At 41.7% G+C, this 14,360-nt stretch overlaps 1 pseudogene; it reads left to right on the top strand.

Moving 5' to 3' along the window:
- Positions 1–2,787: 2,787 nt before the first annotated feature.
- On the top strand, positions 2,788–3,534 carry LOC148009961 (MFS-type transporter clz9-like; annotated as a pseudogene).
- The last annotated feature ends 10,826 nt before the right edge of the window (positions 3,535–14,360 follow it).

Raw genomic sequence — 14,360 nt, 5'->3', positions numbered from 1 at the left:
TATATCAGTATATTAAAATATTTGATTGTTTGAAGTTTGGAGTTTAAAATGAAGAATTCTTGAAAGGAATAACAGCTACAAGTAATAAAGCAATATAGAGCTATATTTTATAGAGATTGTGAAGCAATTGCTTGCAAGAGTCTATTGTAAATGAATGCATAACTTCAATCCATATGTAGGCCTAATCAAAAGAGGAAGATAGGACAATGTGCAAGTATAAGTGGATGCTTCTTTAGTTTGCTCATGTGCGCATAATTAAAATACTAACACATCAATATGTAATTATAAAATACGTGCAAAAAAGGGAGAGAGGGGGGATGTGAATGTATATGTAGTGTGATATCTCATATGTATGCGTAATTGAACAATTAACATTGTGATAATATTATCAAAGATAAGCAAATAAGCTTAATCTAGTGATGTAAATAAGTTAAGGAGAGAGAAGTACTGATGCATTGTTAAAGAGAGAGAGATGATAAATGATAGAGTTGGGGGTGAAAAAGACACAGAGAGAGAGAGAGAGAGAGAGATAGGGTGTTATTGAGGGGGAGGAGGAGAGGGAGATGCATGTTGTGGGTCTCGGAGAGAGAGAGAGAGAGAGAGAGAGAGAGAGAGAGAGAGAGAGAGAGAGAGAGAGAGAGAGAGTCGATTGTGGTTCTAATGAGGAGGAGGAGAGTAAGATGTGGTGTTGTAGTGGTGGTGCTAGTGGTAGTCATGTTATTAAGGGGAGTGAGATATCAGTGGTTTGTCCCCAACATATGAGGAGAGAGAGAGGAGAATTGGTTGTGGTTATAATGAGGAGGGGGAGAGTAAGATGTGGTGATGGTCGCAATGCTGGTGGTGGTGTTGTTGTTGGTAGGGGTGATGGTGGCAATGGAGGAGCAACATTGGTACTTGATATATGCCCAAAAGAAAAAGAGGCCGTATGGACTATGTGAAATAAAACTCAAGGTTGCCAAAAAAATCTCACCCAAAAGTTTGCTTCTTGCACGCACTCAGTCCTAGCAAGGCCTTTCATTCCCTCATGCCTGTCACAAAACTAGTCATGGCCCACCATCCTATCCCTAGTCCTGGTATGGCCATTAATTCAAGTACACATTTGTCCTCATCTTGCCCAAATGTGAGACAAAATGAAGCTATGTCCATCCTTCCTAGAATGTGGGCCTGCCACACACAAGAAAAAGCCACATCTCAAAGGGGATTGTTGCCAATATTACTGCAAAAATAAAATGTCAACTTGAAAATCTACATTAATGCTCATTTTAGTTCATAATTCCATTTTCAAGCAAGTATAGAGATGCGTTTTTTCCTTATAGCTTGATCATGCAACAAACCAGTCCACCAACGGCAATGCAATGTGATCACTATAAATTGACAATCTCTCTAACTTCCTCTTCTAAGCAGCTGCTCACTTGCCTTTGCCCAATGTATGCCATAATCCCATCCCTTTGTGAGTGCAAGGCTTGCCTCACTACGAGACATCCCTTTGTTGCCCATATCCCGTGCACACAAGCCTGCTCTTGGACAAACAAGGGTGTAAGGTTTGTCCTTACGGTGGGATACACGTCAAGCCTACTGCATTTTGCACAGCTAAGAAGTCAATTGCTTCTTGCAAAAGCCCATCTACTATGTTGCCTACATTATTAAGAAAACTACCAATTCTATTCCCTGCTTCAAAATCTATTTTCCTCTCATGCCAATCTATTAAGGGAGATCAACACACTACTATACAAAGTGAACAGAGAAAACTATCATCAAGCTCACCTGTCCAAAGTGAACACAACAAACCCACCAAAGAAGAGGGTTCGTTGTTGAGATTATGCACATCTATTGATTTGATACTTGCTTAATGTGGTACTTATTAACTCTTTAACACCTCTTTCTTTTGCATTACATACTCATATCTATTTAAACTATATTTCCAATTAGATTGTTAATGTTTTTAAAAAGTACTATGGTGTTATGCAAAATTATCATTCCACTTAGTGTTCACTATTATCTCACCATTGTCATTTGCTTTATGTTCCCAGTAGACTACCCATACCTCTTCCCTACAAAGAGATAACTCCAAAGGGTGACACATTCCCTCTTGTGTTTGTAAATACAACGACCTAATTGCTCTTGCCATCATGAGGACTAGATGCACAAGGATTACCAAAAAAACAAGTGAAAGGCATATGTTCACACTAGCCCAACAATGTTCTCTTCCTCCATCGTCCAATGCTGAAAATGCACCAGCAACATTGGAGGAATCTAAGCAATCTAGTACTCTAATTGCCAAGCCTATAACCAAGAGGAGGTAGCTACATTTGACGAAGTCGAGGGAAATGGCCAAGGCAATTGCTACACATGATGAGGGTATGTCTATGTGAGTGTTGTAGGAAATTCGACATGAGTATGACAACCCTAGCTGCTTGGGTAGAAGGTAGATCCAAAAAGAAGAATAGGGGGCCCAAATGGTTGCTACAATTGATGAGGAGGAAGCCCTTCTCAATTGAGCATTCAAAATGCAAGACATTGGGCAATCAGTCTCCTTAAGATGCTTAAAATTGAAGGTTGTTGAAATGTGTCTAATGCATGAGACCCCTTTTGCTAATGGCATCCCCAGAAAGAGTTAGTGGGATGGATTTTGGAGGAGGCATCCACAACTCACATTTCAAGCAAGTGAAAACCTGGACAAAGCAAGGGCAATTAGTCTTCATCTAGAAGTGGTGAAAACATTCCATGACAACTTGCAAGACATTTACAATCTCCATAGTTACACTTCGGAGAACATTTGGAACGTGAATGAAACAAGTTGCAAGGCTGCAAGGACAAAGGTATGTGGGTGCTAGCTCGAAAGGTTCAAATGTTGTGTATGGCATAACACTAGACAATCATCAATGGCTCACGATTCTTTGTTGTATCAATGCTACTAGAAAAGCCCTTTCAGGTTATAACATTTTCAAAGGGAGGAAAGCCATGCAAAACTACTTGACGGAAGGTGAAGATGGGGATGTTATGTCAATGCAAAATAAATCATGGATGATCAAGCAACTATTTGAGGCTTGGCTAAAACATTTTAGAACTACAATGCCCAATCCTTCATCCCCGTCAAACTGGCACTTGCTAGTTGTTGATGGCCATGGAAGTCACACACGCCTTGAGGTGGTACAAAAAGCTCAAGGGTCTACCATAGGCATTATCTCACTACCCTCACACACATCTCATAAGATCCAACCATTAGATGTGTATGTTTTTAAGCCCTTCAAGGCCAATTTTTGCAAGGAGAGGAACCTTTGGCAAACCCACAACTTCTCCACATGTGCAAGAAAGGGTGAACTATCTGGTATTGCATGTAGGGCCTTAACTACTGCTTACACAGAAATTAATATTTAGGCAAGCTTTAAGGCAACCAAAATTTGGCCCTTGAACCATGACATTCTCAACTACATTTTCCTTGCTCCAATTTGGATGTATATGTCCAAATTAAAGATCTCAACCATGAGGTTAATGGTGGCATGGATGCCCAAGATTGCATCCATATTCTTGTGACACAATTTATGGAGAGTTTTGAAGATGGCCTAAATACCTAAGAAATGGATGACTATAGTCATATTCTTGTAACATAGCTCATGGAGGAGTTGGAAGGACATGTTGCTACTACTCTTAGTCAAATTTTCTAACATATTTGGGCCACTGAATGCTTCATCCACTATCAATTAGCAAGGTTGCAATGTTTTGAATTGTTGCAAATACCTCAAGAAAATGTGGCTATCACCTATGTGCATGGGGGGAGTTTTGTGGACTATTTCCAACTCCTTGATCCTTACCTCAACCCAATTCATTTAAAGTCTCCAAGACAAGAATGAAAATAAGGTTGAGATCAATAAGAAAAAGGAGGCAAAATGGAGATTATGAGACCAAAAGAGGTGGGAGAGCCAAGCTCTTGTTGAAGCTCAGAAGTGACAAAGGAAAGAGGTGAGAAGCACAACAACTTCAATTTGAGAGAGAGCTTCGAGAAATATTGTGGGAGAGTGCACTATCAACAAGCAACTTACCTACCTTGCATGTGCCTACAATGCAAGAGAGGCTAAAGTGTGCACAAAGGTTGCAAAGAGTGAGAGATAAGTGAAGAACGGATGCCACTAGTGGATAAGGATCCTCATTTTAGTCTTGCTTTATCGAAGTAGAAGCCAATTAATCCTATCTAAAGCCTACCATTATTTGCTCCACCTATGTCCAAGATACCTATGTCTTAGAGCATTTGGTAGTAGTTATAGGCCTCATTAAGTTGTCCATCTTGCTTAGCTAACAATAACAGCTACAACCTTTTGTCTCAAAAACAATGTTGTAAAACTTGACAAACACTTGAATATTTCTATTCTTTCTCTATTTCCTATCTTAATCATTGTGTAGAATGATGCAAATATATTTTGAGTGAGTTAAGTAATCGTGAGAGAGAGAGAGAGAGAGAGAGAGAGAGAGAGAGAGAGAGAGAGAGAGAGAGAGAGAGAGAGAGAGAGAGAGAGAGAGAGCTCACTAATGGCCGCAACATGTTCCTTGGTAGCAATCAATCTACTATCCTTTTCCAAAATCCAAACTTTCTATCTTAATCATAATCTAGAATAATGCAAAAAACATTGTAGCATAATGCCACATGAACAACTAGAAATGAGAGTTACATAACATGAGAGAGAGAGAGAGAGAGAGAGAGAGAGAGAGAGAGAGAGAGAGAGAGAGAGAGAGAGAGAGAGAGAGAGAGCCCTCACTAATGGATACATGATGTTGCTTGGCTACAATCATGCGAATACCTTACTCCCAAGACCAAACTTTCTCCCAAGGGCTGTATACTCCTAAGAAGAGGCTGCATGTCCAAGAGCCAAGCATAAAATGTCTCATCTACTAATGGAGACCTATGCATTGATTCCTATACAAGCCATAATCCAAGTAACAAAATAGAGGATTGGTCACTTTGTGAACAAACCACATCATACTAAAATATTCAAGTGGAGTAGCCTTTGTGTAACAAAAGAATTGCTAGTTTACCACCATTGATATGTTACCATCAAAAATTATGTTGCCAGTGCCACATATATATTACATCGAACTGCATGACCTTTGCTTATTCAATATGCTAACCCTAAACCTGTAAATTGCTTCAAAGAGAAAGCAGGTCTACAATCAAGTCTTCCTTTATGTTTCTTCTTCTCTTTTCTTTTGCTAGCAAATCAAGTTAGCCTACTTGTGACCAGCCACAAGAGGGTGACTCTCTCTCTCTCTCATTGTTCCATCCTTCAACCTGCATAGGTGCATGGCAGAAAAGATTGCAATCAAACCACCGATATTCCATAGTACATAGCACTACCCTACAAGGATGAGCAAAATATTTGGAGCTTTCAGTAAGTAAATAGATTAATGAAGTTGCAAAAGATAAGCCTCTACTACAAAGTTCCAATAGTATAATAGCAAGGTCAAATGCACATTAATTGTGGCCCCTACTATTGCACCATCACCAAAAAGATGTGTAGGTGAGACATAGATATCAGCCTGCATTTGATGTGACCAACATGCAAAGTTTTGGGCATCTCTTACCTTGAAGATCGCCAAGACGAAACGTACTAGCAAAGTTGTCATGTCTAGAGGAGCCTCACCAAGATGGTATAATGTGTTGTCTAGAGGATCTCTAGGTGGATGCCTTGATGTCCTCACCATCCTCTTCACCAATCATGCCAAAAAAATCCCTCGTTGCATCCTCAATTGGAAAGAAATTAATTATGAAGAATTGTATCACATTGAAACTCACCTATTGGTTAAGGACTGTCATGAAATGGGGAATATCCTCTTGAATCAAAATTATCTTTGTTGATCTATCGCATTACCTCAACAACTACTGGGGATGCTAATATACCATTTCTTACAAATAGTGTTGTGAGGGCACCAATAAGGTAATATTAGTAAAGAAGGAAAGAAGAATTTGATCCAATAGCTTCCATGGTCTCAACATTCCCCAATTGTTGAGCTATAGTCGTCCCCCCTGGCTCTTGCTTTGTTGGTCTCAAACTTCTATTTAAATCTAGAAGACAAAATTAGCTAGATGAGATGTCTTTAGCCTAAACTTTAAGTAGGACAATGATCTACTCCTTTAGCTACCCTTTGGGTAAGCTGGTAGGCAAGAGTTATGTCTGCCTCTAACTTGAAGATGAATGGATTCAAGCTCTTAATTTGTGGATTTGGGGAGATTGGGAAGACCAATGCATGCATCATGCTCATGGCAATAAACCCTACCTTTCCATAAATGTATGCAATAATCTTAGCAGCAACAACAAAACATTGGAGGCCTTCATTCTGGCAATGAAGTGTTTACTGTCAGCACACATTGGAGCTCAGTAACCGTGGTGTAGTTGGTGTTAGATATTCTCAATGCCCCACCCTTGTAAGGTGCCACCTATGATCCATGGTGCTTTAATTTGTAAGGCCCACTGACATTGGGTGGGTCCTGACTTATATGTCAGATGAGGTCTATGTGACCGAATGGCAAAAAGGTGACCTTTATGGATCTAGCCTTTGGATTAGATAAAGTAGTTATATTGGTAGAAACTCGAGGCACAATGCATCGAGTTACAGGGGGTAGGGGCCTCAGCCCAATGGTAAAGGGAATATTCCTTGGAATATTTCTTGGATGACTAGGGAAGATTCATAATATAGTTGGACATGCCGACCAGACTACCTTGTAGGCTATAAAAGGAAGACCCATCTAAAGCTATCATCAATCTATATTTCACCAAGTCAAAGTTCTTCCAGCTATCCTTAAGCTCTTCGCCTATCATCCATCTGGATTGCCATCTAAGCTTCATAGTGGATAGAGTCATCTTTGTATCAATTCATTTGAATTTAAAGCAATCTTTGTTCTTCTCATATTTGCTGTGTGTTCTCTACTCCTTGCTTGAATTCTATCTGTTGTGCCGGTGTAATTTCTATATGGTATCAGAGCCTAGGGGGCTTTGAGGAGTAAAGAGTACGTGAGAGGCAAGGGCTTCAACATAAAAAAGGAGAAATATCGTAGTAGTGCTAGCGCATCTGGTAGTGGTGCTACTATACTGACAATTCAAACACTCAAGATTCGTCCACCAACCTTCAATGAAGGCAAGTTAGATGGTACAAGCTATACTTTGTGGAAGTTTAAAATCACAACTATCCTTGATTCTTATGAGCTTCTAGAGACGATGCTGGGGATCAACCTAGAACCATAACCCCCCTCCCAAGACCCATCAAATTCGAGTGTTATGATTCCTCCAAATGCAAATATTCTACGAGCTCAGAATCGAAGGAATGCAGATGCACTATGTGCCTTAGTTACAAACTATTCTGACCTTGATTTAGCATACAACCAAGGCATCAAAGACTTGAAACATAGTAAGGAGCCAGTACGAAATGAAAAATTAAACAATGATTTATAACTTAGAGAATCAAGTAGCAGTAGATAAGTTTGCTGAAGGAGAGACAACTGAAGCATTCATCACTTGGATTAAGAATCTACATGACCATATGGCTAGCGTTGGGATACAAAAGACTAGTGAGGAGCTAGCTCATAGGTGTCTTTGGATTTTTCCACCAAATTTTGATGGATTGGTAACTACCCTAAACACTCAGGTGAGACCCTAAGCTTTGATGTTTGAGGAATTTTATGCACTACTAATGGAGGAGGAGTTGGGGCTTAAAGCCCAAGAAGGTAGCAACAGAGATGTTACATTCTCTGCCAATGCAAAAGGCAAAGGTGGTTCCTCTATCAACGGTGATAAAAAGAAGAAGGGTGGTAAGAAAAAGTTTCAAGAAGAGTGATTCTACTATAAGAAGAAAGGACATGCAATTGCAAATTGTCGTGTCAAGAAGACAGATGAAAATGTTGAGTGTTGAAATGACTTGTTTTTTGGCTGATTTTTGTTGTTTTTGAGAGCTGAATGGTTGATTTTATGGGATGATTGATTGATTTGGAAGTGGATTGAGAGTGTTTTGGATGATATTGATTGTATTTTGGAAGTTCATGATGTTTGTTGATGGTTCTGTGATGTTCTGATAGGTTCTGATTGGTTCTGTATACCTTTTGTTTTGCTCTGTTTTGGTCTGTTTTGTTCTGATTGTCTTCTATAAGGAGGGATGAAGTATTCATTGATGACGAATGAGATATTGTGAAAGTTTATTGAATGGTTTGTGAGAGTTTGGAATGATTTGAGAATGAGTTATGAGGTTTTGATGACCTTCTGTAACCTTCTGTAGGTCTTCTGTAGAGCTTCTGCTTCTGTTCTGTCTCTGTTCTGTTCTGTACTGTAGCTGTTCTGTAGACTGTTCTGTATGCTTCTGTAAGTGTTCTGTGGAATGTATGTGTGACTTTGGGGAAAGTTTTCTAGCCTTGGAAAGAGGTGAATACAAGTGCAAAAGAGCTGAAAGAAGTGGAAGAATTAGCTGCTGAAGACTCAAGAGAAGACTAGAGTGAAGTGACAGTAGTGAGCTATGAAAGGACACTGTAGTGGCTCTGGTGACCCTTCATATCAGACATACCTCTTGGGAGGGGTATCCACGACCTAAGAGTGATTATTGAGAGTGATTTTGAGAGATTGTAGTAAGGATATGATGTATTATTGATGGAGAGTGAGAGAGAGAGAGTCAGAGATAGCCAATTCTACTGAAACAGAGTGATTGTATATGAGAGATTGAGAGAGAAGACTATGAAGATATTGAAGATGAATACTATGTGATGTATTTCCATTCAAAGATGGTGTATTTCTTTGATTTCTTTGTTCTATTGATGGATTTTGTGAAGATGTTGAAGAATATGGTTGATTCTATTAAAAACCGTGGGAGATCTACATGATGCTGCATGAAGATTTGTTGTGCCTGGTGTTCTTTTCTTCATTGTGATCATATGAAACATGATAAACAAGCTTGTTGATGTTACAAGATAGATTTTCTTGCAAGAGAATTCCCTTTTCCTTGGTGTTCCTCTTGGGGCTCCATGTTTTTGGTGCGCAGCCGGGGAAACTTGCCATCAACAAGCACCAAAAGAGGCTGAAAATGAAGGAATTGGCATTGCCAAGAAGAGAAGAATTCAATGGATGTTTGTAAAGTTCCTTCTTCCACTGAAGAGTTGGAATTTCTCATAATCAAAGCCACTTTCCACAAAAAGTTCATCCCACAATGGCGGAAACACATCACCATCATGATGCATACTCTATGTAGTGGACAGTTTCCTCTTTCTTGTTGAAGCAGCAGAAACTTGCATCTTGGTGGCAAACTGTTTGGGAACAAACTGAAGAGCAGAAACAGAGAGAATGACCATCCATGGAAGATTGGGCATTCATTGAGAAGTTTCCAGACAACATCAAGTGGGAGATTGTGAAGAAGCTTTAGGAGTCTTGGTCTGTAGAGGTTCACAAAGACAAGAAGGAAAAGAGTTGGAATTTGTTCGTGGATACTCAACAGCAAGATACATGGGATGCTTGGTGTACTGATAATCTTCTGTTTGTTCAATTAGCAACCCACTGGAAGTTGGTAGACAGAGTGTTTTTCACAACATACACTATTGAAACCATCAGAAGCTGGCATTACTATGATGATGGCACCACCACAATGCTCAGACGTATGCATTTTGACACCTTCAGAACCGAATACCTTTCTCTATGCAGTGGCATGAAAGCAAAATTTAGGGACGTTGAAAAGAAAGAAGTAGAAGAAATGTTGGCCAGAGAGTCCTCCAGAGACTGAAGCCTTCTGTTAACCCTCTATGGAGCACTAACAACATAGTGGAGCCACACCTCTGATGAATGACGCAATAAAGAGGCAAGCATTGGAATGAGTCCAGAGGTACGTGAGAAGAGAGAAAGCAAGAATCAGAGCCGAGAGCGAGCTCGCAGCAGAAGTCGCCTTTGACGCCCTTGCGGAACTCTTTACAGAAGTCCCAATGGCACATCAAGCCCTTCCTCCTCCTGCTGGAGGTCCACTTCCAAGCCAGATCCGTCCTGGAAATATTGATGACAGACCAGCGAATGTAGTCCCATTGCCAGTTTTTAAGGGAGAGTACAATGAAGACCCCGATCTTCATGTAGCAGAGTTTATGGTAGCGTGTGTGGCTAACAATGCCAGAACCCTGAGCATTGGTTAGCAATATTCCCCGCCACTTTCAAGGGCGCGGCGTTTCAGTGGTATGAGAGACAAGCAGCAGGAACTTTTGGCACATGGGATGACCTGAAGTTGGCCTTCCTCACTAAATTTAGGCGTGAAGGTTTTGAAGAGCGGATGAGAGAGGAATTTATGAACCTAAGTCAGTCCTCTGGGGAAAGAGTGGAAGCCTATGTCTCAAGAATGGAATCCATCCTGAAGAGATGGACTAACCATAATCTAGATGATGGCATTCAGAAGGGGGTGTTTCTCAGAGGATTACAACCAGAAGTCCATAAGTTTGTGGAGCTACAAAGACCAGCCACCCTGCAAGCTGCAACAGAAGGTGCAAGACTGTACGATGAAGTGGAAGCTCGATTAGCAATGAATACAGGAAGAGGAGTCCTACCTCCTCTGATGCCAGGAATGATGTACCCACCTAATGCAGTCCCTGGGACTGTTCCCTACCCCTACCAATAGATGCCCTTGGTATTACAGTACAGTGCACCAAATCCACAGTGGCCACAATCCATGCCTCAAATGATGGTTCAACCACAACAACAATGGTCCCAACCAATTTCCTCAATGTCAAATCAGCAGCAACAGTGGAATCCTACCAACTGGAGTCAACAGTCAACAGTTCAAACAGGAGCTCTGAATCAGAACCAGAACAGAGACCCCTCTGTACCAGCCCAACCCGTTTATGCAGTGATTACAGAGACTCCTCAAAACCCTCCTGCCAGTACGTCCGGAGGAGAAAGCTTGAAGGATTACTTATCTAACTCAGTTGCAAACATCAAAAAGGAGTTGATGGATGTGATTACAGAGCAACTACAAACGTTGAAAGTGAATACAACGAGCATATCCAACGTTGCAGGAGCAGGACGAGATGTGATGCGGTCAAACACTTGGTGTGGTAAGTGTCATCAAGCAGGCCATTTAGCCACTGAATGTACACGAAAACCCACCATTCCTGGGGCCTTTTGTTCCTACTATTTGCGGAAGAATCATACAGAGGACATTTGCTCTCTGAAGGAGATGCATGATAGGAGAAGGAAGGAAGAAGACGCAAGATTCAACTTGTTGGAATCCAAAATGACAACACAAGATATTGGACCCAAGCCTAGAGAGTTTGGTCCTAATTTCGGACCCAGAAGATTTCCTTCTCAAAGTTACAGAGGAAGACAATCTGGCGGTGGTCAGAGATCAGAAGTGGAGTGTTACAGATGCGGAGAAAAGGGACACATTTCACCAAATTGTCCAAATCCTCGAAGGTCAGTGGATTACAAGCCCTTATGCAGTCGATGCAAAGGAGAAGGCCACACTGCAAAAGACTGTCCAAGTCCAGCCCCAGCAAAAAACAGTGCTACTGATAGTCCGTCCAAGGCCCAAGAGCCTACCTCCAATTTAGTGGAATTGGAAGTTGCTGCCATCACGCGTGCAAAGCAGAAGGAACCACCTATCCAGAAAGAAAATAACCCTCCTGCCAGAACAGTGAAGTTCAATCTTCCACCAGAAGAACAGAACAGAACAGAGCCTAACAGTGCCGTACAGAGCCCTACAGTGCCACAGAGAGTTACAGAGACAGTTACAGAGACAGGACCAGAGGTCCAGGATATAGAAGAGGAGGAAGTGCCACAAGTGGCAGAAGAAGCTCCTGTAATTCCTCTGTTGGAAAAAAGAGGGAAAATGAAAATGGGTGTTGCTCCATTCCCTAACCGGTTAGAGAAGCCAGTGGATCCTATTAAGGAATACGATCTGGTTAGAGATCTAGATACCTTTAAACCAAACCTCACATTCTGACAATTATTGATGTTGTCCCCCAGTTGCCGGAAAAGATTCAAAAGTATACTGACAAAAAGACGTGGTTTAAGGATTGCTCCCTCAACAGTGACAAAGTCCAACAAGGCTCCAGAGCCTGTAAAAGAAGTGGATGTGGCTAATGCTTTCCTAGATCCGGGTACTCCAGAGACTAGCGTATGGATAGAAGGCTGCTTCATTGCAAATGCACTGATTGATGGAGATTCATCAGTAAACATTATGACGGATGTGACGATGAAGGATCTAGGCCTACAAGGTGTGCAACCCACCCAATGGCTCATCAGACTGGCGGATCAGAGTAGAATCAAGCCTTTGGGCATTCTTCCATATGTGAAGACTACTGTGGCTGGAAAAGATTATTGGCTAACCTATCTGGTGGTGAAGCCAAACTCTTATGGTACATCCTATCCTCTGTTACTGGGCAGACCATGGCTTTTTGAAGCCAGAGCAAGGACGGATTGGTTCAAAGGAACCTTGACCTTGGGTAGAGGACCCAATAAAGTGGTGATGAAATTGTATGGTTCTCAAAAAGGGCATGGATCCACCTCCTTGGAATTATCTTCTGATTCCCCTAACGAGGCTATAGATGGAACATCAGCAGACGAAGATGCTGTCAAACAGATCCTTCCCAAGAAAATAATGGCACATTCCTTAACAGTGGATACTGTAAGCCGACTTCCAAAAGATGCAAAGCCATTATCAATGGGTGAATACTTCCTGCCTGAATCGGGAATGACTTCTGAAATCACTTCTGATAGTGAGATAGAAGCATGGATGTATTGCTCTCCCTGTTACATGGCCACAGCAGAAGCAGAGACAGAGGCAGGAGAGGAACCAGAGAATCTGTTCTTCTGTTACAGAGCTCCTACAGAAACAGAAGCAGAAGCAGAAGCAGAAGCAGAAGCAGAGGCAGAGGCAGAAGAGGAAACAGAGAATCTATTCTTCTGTTACAGAGCTCCTGCAGAAGCAGAAACAGAAGCAGGAGCAGAAGCAGAGACAGAAGCAGACGCAGAGACAGAGACAGAAGAGGATGGATATGATATGGACGAAGAAGATTATGAAAGTGAAATGGAAGAGTCTATCCCACCTGAAGAGGATACATTTGAGGGAGAAGTTCCAAAAGCATCAGAAGCCGATGAGCTCATGCTATGGGACAGAATGGTGATGATACCATTTGGTCTAGTAAATGGATCTTCTCATATGCAAAACCTTTATAAGAAATGGATTAAGAAGAGCAAGCCGTCTTTTAAGTGTGGCTCCTGCCGTCCTAACCCATCCTTGCCAAAGAAAGATGATGATGATGTACCGTGCCAACAAGCACCAGTCCCACCAACCCAACAGGCATCAGAGGGTCCCTGTTATGTGACGTTCATGGATGTGTCATCTTCAGAAGATGAGTCTTCAAGCCAAGACATAATTAATCTTGAAACCAAACCCGAAATAGCTCTAATCCCATTCCAACATCTTAAGGAGCAACCTAAGTCTCCACCAAAAGAAGAAGTGAGTTCTAGTGGGACATCAAACGAGGACACCACTCCCTTGAAGGAGTCGGATCTCTACCCAGAAGCAGTCCGCGGGACCTTCATTCGTGAAGTAGAAGGTGAAAGGCAGTTAACCTTTATGGATTCAGAAGGCACTGAACGCCACTTGAAGGTGGGTAGCAGTCTCCCAGAAGAGGAGTTGTTAACCTTGTACAACTTGTTGAAAGAAAATTTGGACGTGTTTGCATGGTCTTACAAAGACCTAAAGGGGATTGATCCCACAATATGTCAACATCATATTGACTTGGAGCCTGATGCCAAGCCAGTACGGCAACGACAGAGGCGAATGAACTCGAATTATTCCACATTGGTGAAAGCGGAGCTGCTGAAGCTTCTAGAAGCCGAGTTCATTTATCCAGTGGCAAATAGTGAATGGGTTTCACCCATCGTGGTTGTACCCAAGAAGAATGGCAAATTGCGAATATGTGTGGATTTCCGAAAGCTTAATTCCAAGACAAAGAAGGATCACTTTTCAATCCCTTTCACAGACCAACTGTTGGACACAGTGGCAGGACATGAACTTTATTCTCTTCTGGATGGATTCAGCGGATACAACCAAGTCCAAATCGCAGAAGAAGACCAATCCAAAACAACCTTCACCACAGAATGGGGGACCTACGCTTATTGAGTGATGCCATTTGGGCTCTGCAATGCCCCTGCTACTTTCCAATGAGTCATGATGGCTGCATTTCAAAATCATCTGCACGACTTTATTGAGGTATATTTGGATGACTTCTGTGTCTATAGTTTGATCCGTGAACATTGGGAACACCTGAAACAATGCTTTGACCGATGCCGAGAGTATGGGATTTCCCTCAACCCCGACAAATGCATCTTTGGGGTTTCTTCTAGAGTTCTGTTGGG

This window comes from Lygodium microphyllum, chromosome 30 (genome assembly GCF_053477565.2).
Source record: "Lygodium microphyllum isolate KBCC chromosome 30, Lygodium_microphyllum_v1.1.10, whole genome shotgun sequence".
Lineage (NCBI taxonomy): Eukaryota > Viridiplantae > Streptophyta > Polypodiopsida > Schizaeales > Lygodiaceae > Lygodium > Lygodium microphyllum.
This window is presented reverse-complemented; position numbering and strand designations above follow the sequence as displayed.